Raw genomic sequence first — 19,591 nt, forward strand, 5'->3', positions numbered from 1 at the left:
TAGAAATTAAGCTCTGGCTTTGTCCTTTGCCCATCTCCTACCCAGACACACACCCACCATGTTGAATGGAGCCTGAGGCAGATGGTTTTATCAGCCGGCTCCTGCAACTGGCACAGTTCAAGGGTTGATAAGGGGGGGGGGAGAAGCAGATGTTTAAGTCTTTCTATGCTTATCACAGTTGGGAATGGAATGTTAAGACCCTCTTAAGGGCTCTGCAAGATCAGAAACCAACAAAGGCACAAACACAACAAGTAGGCCTTTATGGTGAGGTTAGTAGTGGCTTTATAAAGTACTGATCTTCACATTAAGAAACCTGAAAATGGAGCACCAGTTGGGTCAGAGGAAGGGATGAAGTATGAAGCGTGCAACAGAAGGACTTTTTGGCAAAATCACACAAGATCAGCCACTGTGGAAATGCCCCAAGAAGATGGAGACTACAGGTGAAGATGTGTAATTTTTTTTAAAACAGTGGGGGCCACTCACGTATCAGTCCACATATACCTTTCCTCTGCAAAGTGAAGTTCAGAAGGGGGAGTCACAGTAAATATGAAGCAGGAACCAGCTGTACAGAGTACTGAATGGATGCTCTCTTGTGATGTGGCCAAGAAGCCTTCACCCAATCTCCAAAATAGTTTTTCACTTCAATGCCCTCTCAACAAAAATAGGTAAACAAAAAGTTTTTAAAAAAATAAGAACCCTTGTGCAATGTTTTAACTTAAAAGAGTGAACAACCTGCTTGAACCACAAAGGAAGGGGCAAATCTGGCAGCTGAGCCCGTTTTCAATTTGCTAGTATAATGCCAATCTTCTCGGTTCTGAAACTGGGAGGAAGCCAAGCTCATTCCTTGGCTGAGGAAGGTTATTTCCCCCCAGTTACATCTGTCTTCACCTTATATGGTGCTACTGGAAAGAAAATCCCAAGGAACTTGGTTTGCAGAAGTGGGCAAGAGGAGGCACAGCCAAAATTAACTCATTGCACTGCCTCTTGTGAGCAGATCAGTATTCTGATATTACACCATCCGCTGAGAACTGAGATTTCATCATGAGGACCTGTCCCCATCACAGTCACAGCTGGCAGCAGCAAAGAGCAGTAGGTTCAGGCTAAGTCAGTGACTAAATACTGAGCCAGGGATGCTGCAGGCATCTCTCCGCTGGTGCCCTTCTTGCTGGCACATACTCAAGCATTGGCAGGAGAAAGCTGGTAAACGGAGCTGCCTGGTGCTTTGGCCAGCGGTATTTATCAACGAGGAGATGATACAAGTCGTAGGAGGAAATCTGAGACATCCGCAGAAGGGCACCTGCCAATCGAGACATTGCCTGCATCATTATTTAAAAAAATAAATCAATGCCACTTTTATGTGTGAAGCAAATTATAAAAGTATTACCTAAAAGCATAAAAGAAAGCAATAAAATAATCAGCATACAAACCAATCCTGACACAGCCCTCACGACACACTCAAAAATATCCATAAAAAATGTTAGTCCAGCAAAACATAAACCATCTTAAATGTGCACATCAGTGTCAGAAGAGCTCAGTTAGTAGGATTAGCTTCCAAAGTCCCAACTGAAATAAAATGCACTGGCACAAAATCTTGACTCAGCCTAGAGAAAATGCCTTATGTACCTCCTCTGGCAGATTATTCCAAAGGGTAGGGGCTACCACCAAGAAAGCAGCTGATCTGACAGAGGCCAGAAGTATTTCTCTGAAGTTGAGCAGACCTCCATTGACGTGTGTGTCTGTGCAGGAAATCTGTCATATTCCTCTGGATTGTGACCAAGTACAGTGCGGCAGTTACAGCGTCAGACTAGAACTGTGGGAGAACCAGCTTTGAATCCCTGCTCAGCTGTGAAATGTGTTGGGTGACCTTGAGCTGGACCCATCCTCTCAGACTAACCTACCCTGCTGGACTGTTGTGAAGATAGAGGATGTATTCCATTCTGAGATCCTTAGAAGGTAAAAAATTATCTGTTTAAAGCATTTCTATGACACCTTTCCACCAAGTTCAGGTCCCCAAGGTGACGAACATTCGAACATTACAAACTTTAAAACATTCCAGACATTCAAAAGCATTTCAAATAAATATATATATATAAAATATTTAAACCAAATAAAACATAACATAAACACAAAATATAAACAAATAAATACATAAAAGGAGGAGCACCAATAAGAGTTTTGGGGGACATGCCAAGCCAAACCAAATGTTTTCATCCTTCTGGTGGAAAGAAACAACTGAGGGAGACAGATGAGGAGGGAGTTCCAAAGTCTCAGCACCATCACCAAAAGGCCCTTCCGCTGTTTAGCCTCTGCCAGCAACGGCACCTGAAGCAGGGCCTCCAAAGATGACCAGAGAGGATCGTACAGGAGTAGGTAGTCCTTCAAATATGGTGGCCCCAAGCCTTATAGAGCTTTAAAGGTCAATACCAGAACCTTGATTTTTGCCCAGAAGTAAATTAGGAGGCAGTGTAGTTGGAACAAGACCGGAATGATATGGTCCCTACGACCTACTCCATTCAGCACTCTGGCCGCAGCATTCTGTAACAACTCTAGGTTCTGGATAGTCTTCAAGGGCAGCCCCATATAGAGCATAATGTAGCAATCTAATCTAGATGTCTTTCATTCATAGTCACCATAAGTTGGAAGTGACTTGATGGCACATAACACACAAACATAATCGAGATGTTACTGGGGCATGCACCACAGTGGCAAGATCTTTCCTGCCCAAGAATAGCCACAGCTGGCTCACTTGCCAAAGTTAGTGAAAGGCATCACTGGCCATGAGAAAGACAGACAGATATAACAAAGCTTTGCATATTCACCCTTTCATTATCACACCAGGCAAATGCAGAATTTAACAGTGGTCTTGGACATGGAATATGATGACAATTTGCAAATGAGGAGGACACAACCTTGTGTTCTATCCTCACTCCCACATTCTCACCTTTTCTGCTGAAGAAAGTTGATGTCTGCTTCCAGAACAAAGCAAGTTTGGGTGGAATTCTGCCCAGGAGTTCAATGATCCGAGCCACGTGATCTGAAGTGGATGGAAAGCAAGGTTCCAAGGATTAATTTTACAAGCATTCGTATCTCCTCCCACAGAGTCACAGAAAAGTCTAAATTCCAACTGACCATCATCTCTGGAGAAATACCGTCCGGCTTGAGGTTCAAAGAGATGTTTGCCAGTTGCCAGCTCAAAAGCCTGCAATGTGAAACAGGCCTCAAGTCAGACAGCCATGAGTCAATGTACATATGACATCAAAACAGGGACTACAGAAATCCCTCTAGAAATTCAAATGAGGTAGTAATTAAAGTGTTGGAGGACACTTGGCTTCGAATCTTTTAATTGTATGTTTTAAATTTGCTAGCCACCTTGGTGGCCCTGTGTGGGTCAAATGATGGAGTAAAATTTTTGTTAATTAATTATAGTAATGGTAACAGTAATAGTAGATCCTAGTTTTCTGGGTTGATTCCATTACAGGTCAAGCAATGGAATTAAAAGTTTTGGAGAGGAGCCTCTGTCTCTTTCTTTTTCATTTTCAAAAGTAGGCAGGAAAGTATATGCAGGGTCAGTCGATGGTGAGACCGTAGCTAGAAAAGCATCATCAGTTAACTGGAATTCAGTTCATCCACCTGGAGTTTCTTATCTCTCGGGCTGTACTGTAAACAGATGGTTGGGATTCCAAAGGCAAGCGCCACCACTCATGTCCACACTGCCATGGCAGAGGGATGCGTCCCTACCAAGCATGCTGTGCTCCAGATATCAGCTGGGGTGCTGTAGTCTAACCCAAGAAGGACCTCCAGGGCTCTGTAGGGCTGGGTCTGGATCTTTTTGGAGAAGGACTTGTACTGGAACAGAAGAAGCCAAAGGTGTTTTCTTTCAGGCACTTGCCAGTTACTAATAAATATTTATTTTCCCCCCAAGACTTCGGCCCCCGACTCTGAAGTACACACATACCCTTCCCACCTAAGGCAACTTACAATACATTAAAAAAAACAGCATGGCACAAAACATTAGAACAATAAAAAGGGATGGATCCAACTAGTTCTTCTGCTGGTGAAAAACAAGTGGTTCCCTATGACCACCCAAAAAGATTATGCAGGCAATTGTGGGAAAAAAGCAAAAAAGCCATGTGGCACAGGAGCAATAGTAAGGAAGGGAATTGAATGAGATTGACTGAAATAGGCTGGATCCAACCCAGTCATATAGCCCCTGTAGACATGTTATGCCACAAGTTGCCAAACTGATGTATACAATATAAATATCATAGGCAGTAGGGATTTGGGGTATGCCTAGACAGGATCAGGCCCACAAGCTTGGCTATGGGATATTCTGAGTTCAATGCTCACCTCCTTCTAAGCAGGCCTGCCTCTCTTGCTGCCTGCTCCCGGGCTCAGCAGACCCATGAGGACCAGAATATGTGCCATGTACTAGAGTGGGACTGCTCTCTCCAATGCATTTTAATAGGGAACTGTGGTGCCTACAGATTGCTTTGACAGGATTACGCACACAGAAAAGGGCCAGAACAGGGGAAAGACTCACAGTCCAGCAGGCGCTTCCCAGGTCTGCAATTTTTACTCCCATTTTCATGAGGTTGCAACAATCCAAGAGAGCAGCCATATCATCTTTTGGATGGAAAGAACACAAGGAAATAAGCACTGGCTCTCCCCACAGCCCCCTCCCCAGATTTTATCTGCACTGCTTCAATCCAAATCCAGCGGCAAGAATGTGATATCCCACTCTAGTGTTAAAAAGCCAGTTTAGGGCCGTCGTGGAAATGTGGCTTTAATTCTTAGAAGCAGCAAATAGAAGCCCCTCCTTAGGGTCAGGGCAATGAAAATGTTTTGCATGGTTCTGCATGGGCAATGTGCTCAATTTTGCTCTCTGTTTAGGTGGAATCTGGGGCAAATTTGTGTGTGTGTGTGGGGGGGATATTTCAGGGTTCTGAGGCGTAGTGCTGCATCGAAACTCCTGCCAGTGATCAGACACATGAGGGGCAGCCAATGCCGATCTCCAGTCATTCTTGCAACCAGAAGGAATTGCATAAGAACGGCCGAAGCTGTGGGCCCCGGGCAGGTGGGATGTGGGGAGTTATCCCACCAGCTTTTGCCCCTTAGAATAGCTAGCATGGAGGATTACGATTTAGATCAGGAATGAGGACAGGAGTGTTAAGGCTTTCCCCCTGTGCTATTTTCCATATCTAAAACAACTCCATGGGGCCACAATTAAAACCACTGGGCAAATATATGAGTCCTGATTCAGAACCCTGTCTGTGTGCCCAAACAGCAAACTGAGTCAGGGTCGAGCTACAAGTGACGAATGACACGTGCCTGGCAAGTGAACAGACTCACGTGTATTCCTCCGTTCACTTGCCCTCCACTTGATCACGTAGGAAGGGCGGATTCACACCAAGCCTCTCTGCCTCAGCTCCTCCACCCTGCCCCACTGTAATCTTCCCCATGAGACGAATCCCTGGTATGATTTTCCTTCACATTTATCTGAAGAAGTGAGCTGTGACTCATAAACGGTCATATTGAAATAAATATTGTTAGACTTTAAAGTGCCACTGGACTTTTGTTTTATTTGACAGATTTGTGGAAGCAGTCCACAAAGGGAAAGGATGCACCACGTGGTCACCTGGAAATGCAATCCAGGCATCTAGGGCGTGGCTTCTCATTTGTTTTCTCTAAAGGGTCCAGAGCAGCTTTACAGCCTCATCAAAATCAAAAGAAATAGCAATGCCTGGTTCGAACAAGACGCTCTGCGAGCGCAAAGCCCCAGAGGCAAGTTATTTTGCCTTGCCAGCATCATTTTGAAAGGGGGGGGTTGGGGGGGCTGGTCTACAAATGCAGCAGGACAGACACTAGAGGAAGTAGAACAGATCGCTCCATTTCTGACTGGGGGTGGAAAGTTTCATTTTCAAATGCTCCTCTATGTGAAAAAAGCCTTCCCTTCATGTAAAAAGTGTGCAAACCAGAGAGAAGAGTTCTAGCCTTGCTGTATTCTAACTGGGGAATTGTTTACGCAAAGGAGCGTTTAAAATGTGATTTTCTTCCCCCTACCTGTAGCCTGAAGTGGTACAGTCCATTCTGCCTCCTCAGAATTTACCGCCACAGTCGGCTGTCCGCATAGACCATGCTCAACTTTTCCCCAGCCACAGCGAACGTAAGACTCTTGGGCGGAGATGCCATCGCCTCACAAATACGCTCCGTGACCTTCTCCCTTGATCACTGTACCTGGCCTCTGTGGCTTTGCTCCGTCACTGGGCCCCAAAGAGACCAAGTTGTGCAGGAGGGTCTTCAAGCTCTCCTCAGTGACATACAGCAGGATGTTCTCTGGTTTGATGTCTGCGTGGATAATGCGACACTCCTTGTGCAGGAAATGCAAGCCTCTGAGCACCTACACAAGCCAGAGTGTGACTTGCAGTTAGGAATCAGGAATGCTGTGGAGTTCTTCAACCACCTGTAACCGCTAGGAAAGATGCTGGAGTAGAGTGTTATGGACGTCACCAGAATTGTATCCTCTTACCTTCGCTGCCAGGCTTGGAGGATACAAAAGCCAAACCTGCTCCAAAAAAGCCATTCTTGTGCCTCGGTGTGCTGTGACAGCAGATACCCATGCTGTTAAGGTGCCACAGGGTGGGCCGTGGCAGAATTTGCCGAGTTGTACACAGGTATACACTGTGAATGCACACAGATGTGTGCTGTGCCACCACACAGAGATGTCACATCATGGAGGCAGCTTATACCACTCACCAAGATGTGTTTGGCAAGAGTACACATGAGTATGTTGCTCTCGGTCAGCATCCGAAGGCCTGAACCAGAGTCACAGGCTGGGGCTTACCTGAGGAAGCTCTCATGAACGGAAGGACGTGAGAGCAGCCCTGATGAATCACACCACAAGGCCACCTAGTCTGCCATCCTGTTTCCCACAATGACCAACCAGATGCCCTCAAAGGCCCACCAGCAGGGGCAAAGAAGCCACCACCCCATTTTCCCAACAACTAGTATTCAGTGGGATGCTGGCCATGAACACAGAGTTTCCTTTAGACTTCTTGGCTTGCAGCCAATTATGGACTCTCCCATAAAAGTGACCAATCCCCTTTGAAAGCCATCGAACGGGACGGTGTGGTTTGTCTCTAAGCTAGTGGCCACACGACCAATCACTGTGTCTGTCCTAGGATAATAGACTGTGGACGCGAAGCCTCACAAGCCCTCTCCATCCATAAGATATTCTGCCCTGTCCCTCTGCTCACCCTCACAGGATTAAACCTTCCCTTTGATATCGGGACTGTTAGGGTCCCTGCTGCCACCAGCACCCAGGCAACTCTTCAAGTGGCTTTTTCAATTTGCATGCAGTGCAGAAGAGGATGCGCGAGCAACTCAAGCAACCTCTTCTCCGTGCCTCCAAGGTCTCCTGCAAAGCGAGAGTTTGTGCATCAGATGCCTGAGACGGATTTACACTGCAAGCGCATCAGTGTCGTCAAGCCCTGGTTTACTCACCAACGCTTTGCCCAGCAAACTTCAGGAGAGGGAGGGAATGTCAACAAGGCCCCTACCGTGAGCCTGTTTTCAGTTTCTGTTTCTTACTACTTTGTGCTGGGGTCAGGGGACACCTCTGCCTTCGCAGAAGCCCTGGGGAAAAGGGGAGACCGGGCATGGCGTTCTCATTCCCTTTCCCTCACACTTCAGTTCTTCCTTCGGGGAGAAAAATGCAGTTGAAAGGAAATAATAAAGGCTCTGCACTTACCTGATGTGTCACTTTCTTGACAAAGGGCAAGGGGAGGCCTTGGACTCCCGGGCAGCTGAGCAGGGACTGGAGCGAAGGGCCCAGCAGTTCAAACACTAAGCACACATGTGGGCCAGAGTCAGGGATCCACAGACAGAGCAAGTCCTGGTCTAATTTCTCTCATGCTAAGAGAGATCTGCGATGTTCCTTATCATTTGTGTTTGCTCAAGAGAGCCAAGAAGATGGGACCGCAGGCCCCGCCACTGTACACAGTCCTGGCAGGCGTGTGTCGGGTGCTCCCAAGCCATTTTCCATTCCTAGTAGTAGCTGCACGCAGCCCCAATTTGAGCTCAACCGGAAGAGAAGTTTACCCTTCCCACCTTGCTGTTTTCCTATGGACTCGGCTCAATGATGTCCTAAATTTGGAGGGAAATGTAAAGGCACTCTATATTACCCACGTCTTTGCATCAACAGGAAGAATAGAGCTTCAGGTTTGAAAGAAAGTGTGGGGAGGTGAAAGAAAAATGCTATAGGGAGGGAGGAAGAGCCCTATTGTAAAAGAACATATCTATCCTCAGGCACTCTGATCGCAGAAGGCTCAACATCAAGTTTACAATCTACCACTGAGCTATGCCTTCTACCCAGACCCTTCGTGGATTCTCTGCTCATCTATGCAGCAGCTAGAATCAAGGAAAAGAGTCAGTGTGAGCTTGGTTTTCAGTGGGGTACTTGCTTCTTGCAGGGAATTATAAGTGGAGCGAAGAAAGCACCTGCCTAGAAATGCCCCTAAGAGAGCACCATGGCTGCCAAGAATCTCCCCCGGCAGTCTCTTTCTTTTCATGTGCCCAGCTGCCATCTTGCTGCAGCAGTAGGTTTCCACTCCCCAGATGCCCCCTGGCAGCTGAGCCATACCCCTTGCTTGGCCCCTGGCTGCTCTTGCAGGGCAGTCCATTTCTGAGGACAAACGGCCAGCTTTGCCTCAACAGGCTGCTTCTACCTCACCAAAGGATATGAAGGCCATTCTCGCCAATCATTTTGAAGTCATCGAGCAAGCAGATGATGTGATCTCCAGCTTGGTCTTTCCTCCTCTTGCTGCTCACCTGTGAAAAAAGAACTGGGCTCAGTTACTCCGAGGAGATTTTGAGCAACACTTTGTGGGTTTGTTTGGAGGCAAAGACACACAGCAGAAGAGAGCAAGCGGGGGGGGGGGGCGTCAGGCCTGGGATGGTAACACTGCTCTTTGAGTTCCACCTATGCTTAGGTTTGGCTGGGTTGCAAGTTCCCCCTATGGTCTGGGATGATAAAAAGCAGGGCTTTTTTTCAGATGGAACATGGCGGAATGGAGTTCCGGCATCTCTTGAAAATGGTCAGATGGCTCGTCACATGGCTGGCCCCCTGATCTCCAGACAGAGGGGAGTTTAGATTGCCCTCCGCACCTGGCACACTGGGCAATCTAAACTCCGCTCTGTCTGGAGATCAGGGGGTGGGGCCACCGGCCATGTGACCATTTTCACCGAGGGCGATTTAAACTTTAAAAAACTCCCCCCTTGTTCCAGCTGACCCAAAGTGATGTCATTGTGTGGTCCTGACTTCCACCACTGAGTTCCACCACCTCTTTTCCCAGAAAAAAGCCTGGATAGGCAGAATAGGGATTGCTACAGGTTTCCTGAGGCCCTTGCTGCTTCCACACACGGGCAGGAAAGCCACTTCTGCTGTGGAAGAGGAAGCGAGTAAGGTGGAAGCATGCAGGGACAGCATCCGCACACCCCATCTCCAGGCCACTTGCTGTTGTCCCCACTCTCGTCCCTCTCTTACATCAGCACAGAAGCACCAATGTCCAATGATCACACCTGGCCTCCCTGTAGACTGGCGACCCACTTTCCCCAGTTCACAACTGAGCCACAGTTCCCCTTTGAGCACGAGCAAAGGGTGTTGTTGCTGTTGGTGGTTGTTTTGCTCTGGCTCAAAGGGGGAAAGTGCAGGTGCTCCATGAATCACTCCCAGAATGAGCTCCGTATCCTTTGGAAGCTCCCCCTGAAGCAGGAGCATCCAGCTGGCCTCGCAGGGGCTGGGCCAAAATCTCTGTGGGGAAGCACCCTCTGTGTTCCAACTAGTAGCTATTCAGCAGCTGCGTGTAGAGAATATCTATTGAAAGTTTAGCCATTAAGAAGTTCCAGGCATACCAACCTGAGATGGGGGGCGGGGGGGGAAGCAATCCTATCTTTGGATGACTAAGGGCCTAACTGCATGTAATAGCGCTGCCAGCATTCAGCTACAAGCAGAGTTCCCGGGGTGACAGAGTGCTACTTTCAGGAACACAGTTTGCTCAGAGGAGGCCCTTCCACTGTGCTGCCAAGAAAAGGGAAGGGAAGGGACCGGTGCACTAAGGCAGGGGTCTGGCAGCTTGCTCTGTGAAGAGCTTCAAGGGTCGCTAGGAGGTGGGGGGGTTCAGAGTTACATACACAGCGAAGGAGCATGACTTCGTCCAGGGCTGCCTCAGCAAAATTTTCCCCTCCCTTCGGCACCTTCACAGCCACACACCTCTTCTTCCTGGAAAAAAGACCCACATATTGGTTGCAGGAGGGGGATCAAGAACCATCCTTTGGTACCGAAGCATTTTGCCTCCCTGGTTTGAGCCGCTTCAGAGCTGGAAAATATTTTGGCAGGAAGGCCTCTGCTATTTGCCTGGGTGCAAGAGAGGCTTAATCCCACCTTTCCTCCTGTATCTCTAGAGCAATGCAAATTCAAGAGAATAGGGAAATGTATTCCAGGGGCTGTATGTGCACTGTCAGGCATGTGAAGTGTAGCTGTGTCTCATATGCATTGGGGCACACTTGCCCAAAGGTTACCCCCTTTAAAGCCACACTTTCAGGCTATCCACCAACTGAAGCAGCACTTGCTGCCCTCTGCCTTTGGGTCGATGTGTACACACGCAGGACCACTGAGCATTCTGACTGGCACAGGTGTTTCGTACCTGGAAAGCTCTCAGATTTGGACTGGACACAATTTTGTAAAATGTAAACTGACCATGCCATCCTCTCAGCCTATGCCTTTTCCCCACCACCTCTCCATCTGTAATGGGACACTTTTTGTTACTGCCTTAATTTTAGGGCAGTATTTATTTGTTATCTAGCTAAACTTGGGTTTCCAAACTCTCATTTGCCAACACCACCAATATGGGAGGCATTTGTAGGGGAGAATGAGCAGGTTACGTTAGGAGGTGTTTTTTGGCTCCACTGATTTGAACCCCAAAAATGCTTTCCACCCTCACCACCCAGCATTCTTTCCCCCCAGTTGGGCTTTCTTCTGATCTTGGAGACTGGGTGGAATTAGCTAAAAAAAACAGCCTGGGGTACATTTTGAGGGGGGTAATTGGTAGGTGCAGGAACAGTTGTGCATAAGCTGTGATTTGCAGCCTCCTGGGTGGCTTGCAAATATCCACATGCAGCTGGGGCCTGGAATACAAACTTCAACGCAGCAGTACTTCAGCTCTCAGTAGGATTCCGATCGCTGTTGCAATAAGGGGTGAATTCCAAGATGAGTAATTTAGCTGGGAAAAGCAGCAGCGTTGTTTATTAATTTAGAAAAAAAATTATGCCTCCTCTCCAGGAGGCCTAGAAAATGAAAATAAAGCATTAAAAGATATCAAATATCTAATAGCCAAATGTCCCTGGCATGTGGATACTTAAATCCACAGATCCAGGGCACTTAAATACAAATCAGGCGATTTTGCAAACTCGGGAGAAACCCCTCTAAGTTGGGGGATAATTTTTAATGAATTGTGCCCTCGTCACAATCCGTAACTTCCCCATCACACCAGAAAATAATGTCATTTTCTGGTGCAATAGGGGAATGCTCCCATGTTCTCTTCACATGTCTCTTCCAATGCACCTTTCCCCCCACTATCAGGTGGACGGAGATGGGGGAGGACAGGGGCTGGGGGCAGGAGATGCCCTGGCCTCAGCAGATGGATTGCACCCCTGTGGCTGGACAATACGGGAAGAGGCGCTCCTCCAAGTACTCAGGCCCCAAGCCATTTAGAGCTTTAAAAATAAGAACCAGCACTTTGAATTGAGCCTAGAAACAAATGGGCATCCAGTGCAGAGGTTTTAGCACAGGGTTGCTAGGGACAAGGAGTGATACGGATTGGGCAGTGCGGAAGGAGGGGGGTTACTCTTCCTCTCTGCAGACTTTTCCTGATTGGAAATGGTCCTCTTGGGCTCCTTTAAGCCCCAGTAGGAGGAAAAAAGACAAACGTACAGCAAGCTGCTGTCTTTTTCTCCGTTGGTGCTTAAAGCACCCTGGTGAAGGAGAAGGCATTTCTTCTCAAGGAAACCCCATGGCAGGGGGTTCTTTCCTCCTCAGTGCCTGGCTGTATGTAATCCGTGTCAGCTGCTTCTATACGCTAAAGCCTCCTATGTAGTTTGGCACTATACCCTGCTGGCTCTTGCAGGCTTTTGTCCCATGCCACCAAAGAGAGGAAAACACGCCCATTCGGTACTACCTCAGAATGGATTCCTACACTGCAATAACGATCTTGACTCTTTTGTTGTTAGGACCACGTTATTTTGGCTTACTCACCCCATGTCTTGGCAAAGCCAGACTGTTGAGAAGTAGCCACACCCCAGATTCTTTACAACTTGGTATCTTCCATTGAATACTTCTCCTTGGGTCACTGGATAGTAGCCTTCTACATGAAGAAGAAGGGAGACATCAACAGACTTGTGAAAAGACATTCAAAGGTCCAGTTTTCTGCCAGTCATGACAGAAGAACCAGGGACTGTTTCACCTGCTAATGCTCTTGCGGCAGTTTTCTTCTGATACCTGAGGCTGATTTTTCTGATTTTGAGACTGTGAGCCATTTTTAGGTCTGTGTTGTTTTACCCCTTTTCCTCTCCCCCCCCCCATGGTTTAGGTGGGCTGCTCACCTTTCCTTTTCAAAGTGCCACCTCTATCCATTCCTTTGTTGCCTCTTTATTTGAAACACTTCCAAGACGGCTGAAAATCTCATTTTCTTATATAACTTGACAGACCCATATGTTTGGACCCAAGTGAAAAAATGGGAGGCACGCACAGAAATAAATTTAAATCTAAATCTAGCTCTGTGGCCACAAATATGATTGCCATTGCTCTTTAAAACACCCTCTCTTAACATAAGGAAGCTATCTTTTCGTGTTTTTATCTCCTTATAAATTATACCATAGCTGCAAACAGAGGCTGAATTTTTTCTGGGGAAAAGGTGATGATCCATGGTGGACTTGTAAAAAAACAAAAAAACAAAAAAACAAGTTACTTGTGCACACATAGCAGGTTCCCTATTATCATTTGGGAAATGCTGAGGTTTGGGGTAGTTGCCCAAACATGCAAAATTGTAAAACAGAACTTTTCAAGAGGGCACTTTTTATGAAGGAAAGCAGGTTGTAGTTTTAACGGTCTTTGAATTTTTAGACAGCTTTATTTTCCTTGTCCCTCCCCTGTACTATATTGCTTATTGATTGTAGCATACTGTCCATTTATTGGACATACTATGCTGGTTTTTATCTCATTATTTTCTTACAATGCATTCTAGATTTACTGCATACTTTATTTTTTGTATTTTACTTGTCTTTATGACATTGTTTTTATAATTCTGAAATCTGCCTTGAGTTCAAAGCAGAACAATAAATGAAGTAAATAAATAAAAATGAATGGCAGCAGATTTATTTATTTAACTTCATTCATACCACCCACCCCACATCCCCCCCAATGGGGACCCCAAAGTGGATCATGTCTTTCTCTTTTCCATTTTATCTATCATGAACAGTTCCACTCATTATGGGAACAACATACATGCACGGATGCAAGCGTTCTTCTCCGTTCGGCAATGTAGGCTGTGTTAGGTGGCTTTGCTCTTCTAGAACCAGCTGTGGTTGTCTTTCCAAAATTGGGAATTTTCTGTCGTATTTCAGTAGGGGAGATTGCCAGTGTGTGCTTTGTAACATTTTCCCTTAAAAACCAGTGAACACGTGAGGCTGCCGTATACTGAGTGGGACCCTTGGTCTAGCAAGGTCAGTGTGACCCAGAGGCACCTGGCGCCCTGTGGGAGAGGCGGGGCCGGGAGGCGAGCGCTTCAAAAGACAGACGGGCAGTCTACAAGGTGGTGGGCAGAGGCGAGAGGAAGAGAGTGAGAGTCAGGAGCAGGAGGTGACCGAGTGGAAGAGGCGTTCGCCTAGCAGGTACAGGCACAGCCAGCGAAGCCGGAGGCACAGGACCGGCAGCAGCAGGCAGCCCGAGAAATGCCTCCCAGTCTAATGCTGCAGCCACTGAGCTTAAGGAGCCAGCTTCACAGACAGACTCTAAGCACTCGGGTGAAGGTGGCACAGGGGAGTGCAAAGGCTGCACGTGCATGAGGGGGCCTGATGAGATGAGATAAGAGGACAGACGCCTGAAGCAACAAGGTGGCACCTGCTCCGAGGCCCCATGGAATGTCACAGTCAGTATTGTTTATGTTGATTGGCAGCAGCTTCCCACGGTCTGAACTTGGGTCCTTTGGCCTGCAGAGCAGATGCTCTATAACTGAGCCACGGCCCCTCCCCAACACAGTACTGTTTTGGTACCGGCTTTCCAGCATCTCCAGATGAAGTCTTCGAGATCACCTGATCTTTTTAGTGAAATGTCAATGTGTACCTTGCAGAGCTGTATTCCACATCTAGATCTGACTTTACCTAGGCATACACACAAGGCTGTGTACACATTGCTGGCCTGGCAGGCAGTTAGGTGCCCTCACCCACTAATACCCACCACTCACCTGAACAAGATGCTGAGGTCTCTTCCTGCCACTCAGAACCACCCATGACAGGAAGACAACTCCCTGAGTTGTAAGATGGTCCAAAACTTGAAACGGTCTAAAGGAAGGAGACATTACATATGAGGGCCAAGGAAATCATCAGTACGTTATGCTACTTGATTGATTCTCCCCCATCATAAGCCTGAAGAAAAACATCTCCTGTCTCCAGTGGAAGGCACTGAGGAATAGCTGGATCCAACCCCAGAGACCCAATCACATGAGGAAAACCTGAGAGCAGTAAAGAAGTTTAGCTGAAACACGTTGCTAATTTCTTTTTATAAGGAGGCTATAGATGGCAGTGGTGGTTGGTAGACTTTTGGACTGGTGGGGCTGAGAGCAGAGCACAGTGGGCAGTGCCAGGACAACAGAGAGTGGGCACAGGAGCCCTCCCCAAGCCCAGAAGGGAATTGGAGATACAGCACAGGATTCTGTTTGGTCACAATAACAACCCCCCTGAGCTGATCCAGATTAACAGCAAAGCAAACCTGATTTAACTTCTGTAGTGGAAGAATGACTGTGGGTCGCCGGTGGACCTCTTATAAGCTTAACCACTACACATGTGTGTGTAAAGTGCCATCAAGTCACAACTGACTTATGGTGACCCCTGCTGGGGCTTTCAAGGCAAGTGAGAAGCAGACGTGGTTTGCCATTGCCTTCCTCTGCAGAGTCTTCCTTGGTGGTCTCCCATCCAAGTACGGACTCTGCTTAGCTTCCGAGATCTGGTTACACTATGCCACCTTCCCTCCCAACCGCTACATATACACACTCAGAAAAGAGCATTGCAAAATAATCTACAGCAAAATAAACATGCAATCTGAGATGTCCAACAGGGGCACTTCTCATAAAAGAAAACAACAACATTGACTCTACAAACAGTGCTTAAAATAACTATCTTGTTATGGTTCTTTCTCTTGCACAATAATGATGCTGGATGCAAAATTCTGAAACGTAATCACGGCAGGCATGTGACTATTTGCTCCTGCAGGTCTGGGGCTCCCAGAGCTGAAATTGGCTGCCCAGTGCCTCCCAGTGAGCTCAGCTAGCACACTTCCAAATACATAGAGGCCTCTTTCTTTGCCATTTGTATTGCCATCACACACAGTCACTTTAGCATTAATCAACCCTCTTTTCTTTACAACTGACAGTCTACATTAATACAATTTCCCCAACCCCCATTGGTGGCTTACCTTTTAAACTACCAATTCTAAACAGCACTTAATACATACACAGGTGACTGGGAAACTTCCTACTTGAGGAGAAGGGGCTATTCCAGCACATTTCCTGAAATAGAACCACGGCCAGAATGCTCCTGCAGGATCCGTCTCTCCTCTCCCTCTTACAGCAACTACTTCTTCTGGTGAGTTCAGCAAGCAGGGCGGGCTGAGCAGGAAAACCTACCCCTTCTGTAGCAGGTGTACAGCATAGGTGGCCACAACTGTCCATCTAAGCAGCTAGCCAGTAGCGCAGCCAGGGAGCTGGGTCTTCAGGTGGGGCAATGCCCCTTTATTGAACCCTGGCAAACTGGCTCCTTATTGAAGCCATTGCTTCCCAGCAGAGGGCGCTCTCTCCATTTTTAATATGGAATCTTTGGGAGGTGGAATCCGGTTCACTCCAACACGAACGGGGTTGCCAACTCTGTTGAGAGATTCCTGAAGACGGGGGGGGGGGGGGGGGGGCTGCATACTGAACTATAAACTTTCTGCTAAACCACTGAAAACTTTCCTGCCCTCTAGCCACGGGGATGCCAAACTTCAGGAATTATAATTTATTATAATAAATTATTATAATAATTCTAATAAATTATAATTTATTTCCAGACTACAGAAATCTGTTCCCTTGGAGAAAATGGCTGCTTTGGAAGGTGGATTCTATGGCACTATACCTTGCTGAGGCCCCTCCCTTCTCTAAACTTGGCTCATCCTCAGTATCCACCCCCAAATCTCCAGGAATTTTTGAATCTGGAGTTGGCAATTATAGATCAGGAGCCTACCTTTCTCAGTGTACAGTTTGTACAGAGGATTGCACTCAAAGAGTGGTGGTCAACAGCGTTTCATCAGATTGGAGGGAGGTGTCCAGTGCTCGGTTTTGGGCCCGGTACTTTTCAATATTTTTATCAATGATCTGGATGAAGGGGTAAATGGGCTACTCATTAAATTTGCTGATGATACCAAATTGGGAGGAGTGGCAAACACTCAAGAAGATAAGAGTTAAAATTCAACAAGACCTGAATACTTTAGAGAAGTGGGCAGTTGTGAACAGGATGCAATTCAACATAGATAAGTGCACAGTATTACATCTGGGCCACAAAAATGTGAAGCACAAATACTGGATGGGGGAAACACTTCTGGGTAGTAGTGTAAGTGAAAGAGATCTTGGGGTAAGAGTGGACTGTAAACTAAATATGAGCAGTCAGTGTGATGCGGTGGCAAAAAAAGGCAAACTCAGTCTTGGGTATCAAAAGGGCCATTGCACTGAAATCGCAGGAGGTCATAGTCCCTCTCTATACTGCCTTGGTCAGGCCTCACCTGGAGTACTGTGTCCAGTTCTGGAGGCCTCACTTCAAAAAGGATGTGGACAAAATTGAGAGGGTGCAGAATAAAGCGATGAGAAATGTCAGGGGTCTGGAGACTGAGCCCTACGAGGAAAGGCTGAGGGCCTTGGGAATGTTTAGTTTGGAGAAAAGGAGATTGAGTGGGGACATGATTGCTCTCTTTAAATATTTGAAAGGCTGTCATTTGGAGGAGGGCAAGGAGTTGTTCCAGTTGGCAGCAGAGGGTAGGACCTGAAGCAATCGGCTGCCTAGGGCGGTGGTGAGCTCCCCTTCACTGGCAGTTTTCAAGAAGAGGCTGGATGAATACTTGTCAGAGATGCTTCAGACTCATCCTGCATTGGGCAGGGGGTTGGACTAGAAGGTCTGTATGGCCCCTTCCAACTCTGTGATTCTATGATTCTATGTAAGTGCTACTTATATCATCTGCCTAAATGTGCAGATAATGGAAGCAGGAGCAGCAGGTGGCATCCTATGTTCTTCAACCCTCCCTTTAGTCAGTGAATGTGTGAAAATAGCTAGGATGAAACCAAAGGACGAGAGTACCAAGACGGAACATTTTTGTGCTGTGTTCTAGACAGGAAGTATCTGGGATTCTGTGTAGCTTAAAAACGTTCCTGCAATGCAGTCAAACTCATTCCTATTTTATGTCACTTCAGTCATGCCTTTTTCCTTCTGGACTTGCCAGCCAGGAAAGCGGTTCCTCTACTCGCAGTGGCTCCCTTCTTCCTACCCTCGTGCCTCTGCTTCCTTGAATTCTGGAGCGGGGCTGTTATGAGAATTCCTGGCATTTCTGCAAGGGTCATGGCAGAAATCATTTCATAGGTTTCCACTGGTGGCTTCCAAATGATGGCAGCCGAGCCTGTAAGACTCCCATGCTGCATGGCACTGAAACGATGCCAGGCCCAATCTCGGGTTCCAGGTTGCCCTTGCTTGGATTTTCAGAGGGATTAGAAAGGATTGTTCAAAAAGGCCAGGCATCCCCTGATGGAAAGCTGACCTGGCCTCAGTGGGAGAGCTCAGATCCCCTTCTCCTCACAAGCAGAAAGAAGAAGCTGTTCTTGCACGTTCACTCTTGAACAGGTTTCAGCGTCTTATAGGGATCAAGGGCACTGCGCTTGAAGCTTGCCGGATTCCATGTGCCAGAAAACCACATTTTGGAACGTCATGCAAATCTGCCTCCGCATGCTCCAGTAACCCTAAATTATGCAAATACCTGCAACAGCAGAGTTTGCAGCCTTCATTCCAACCAGAGAATGTGAGTTCAGGGTACGATTTGTAGCACGGGTGCACACAGCAGTACCTCGCTCTCCTTCCCGAGCATTTCCTCCCATGTAGGTCATTAAACACATCCATCAAATCAACTCTTAATGGCCTTCATGGTAAGCAAAAGCGTCCCTCGGAGATGCCAGTTTCCAGAAAGGGTCCTTGGCACTGGTTGTGTGTATGCTTCCAAGTAGAAAGACAACCAAATTTCAAATAATTTCATTGATTAGCAAAAGTCTAGAGATTACCAAAGAAGCATTACCCAGGCTAGCTCAAACCAAGCCAAGTAGCAACCTGAGAGCTCTTAAAGGTCTCTTAAGGCATGAATTGTCCCTTCTGGCATGTCATAAAATTCTGGTACTAACTGAGCACCAACAATATGTGCCACCCTTGAAAAAAATGTAGCGAAGGCTTCAAACTTACCTCCATGGTGTGTCAGGATCCCCCCCTCCAGCCCCATCTGGGGCTCACCCTCTAAGCAGCCCCCAGCAGCAGCTTGCGAGTTCTCAGGAGCGTCGTCCAACAAGTTCCCGTTGCTTCCCTTTTTAGTCCCTGTGGCTGGGAAAGGGGGCGGAGGGGGCACCCTTCTGCAATGGAGGCATGTGGCAATGAAAGAGGGGCGGGATTGGATCATACTGTAGTCTCTGGAAACATGGTACCAACTTCAGAACAGTTCAGGGACCCCGGACAGCTGGAGTGGTCTCATTTTACCATCCCTATTTGCCTTGCACCTGTTGGAACAGTTTCCTACTTTGCTCTCTAATGCTTTCTTGGCTGCATCTCTGCCCAGCTACTAAAGCAAAACCTGGAATCTCCAGGGAGCTTATTTATAGATCAACATTTACAGATTGCTGAGATGGAAATGCAAACTTTTGCATTGTACAGTTGGCTTCCACTGCTTCTTGCAGAGTCACTTGGTATAGACATAGTTTTCCTGGCAAAGTGACTGCTACTGCAGCAGGTAGGAAATTTAGAATAGCTCTATTGTGCCAAGTTAAGCTCTGTACAAAACGACCATTGATTTTCAAGGCAGAACAGCGCCATGAAGCTGAATGGATTTTTTTTGGAGCTCATGAGTGTTCCAACACCCATCTTCAACGCAAAGGCTTTAAATCACCTCCACACCTCACTGCGATCTGTGAGATCTCCCCAAAACAGCAAGCAGACTTGCGGCAACTTAAAGACTAAGACTCAAGATTGCTTCTTAGTTTTGCTGCAATTATCT

General features: G+C 47.1%; 1 pseudogene; it reads right to left on the minus strand.

Moving 5' to 3' along the window:
- Positions 1 to 241: 241 nt before the first annotated feature.
- Positions 242 to 18,974, minus strand: LOC129326880 (SRSF protein kinase 3-like; annotated as a pseudogene).
- Positions 18,975 to 19,591: the final 617 nt, after the last annotated feature.

This window comes from Eublepharis macularius, chromosome 4 (assembly GCF_028583425.1).
Source record: "Eublepharis macularius isolate TG4126 chromosome 4, MPM_Emac_v1.0, whole genome shotgun sequence".
Lineage (NCBI taxonomy): Eukaryota > Metazoa > Chordata > Lepidosauria > Squamata > Eublepharidae > Eublepharis > Eublepharis macularius.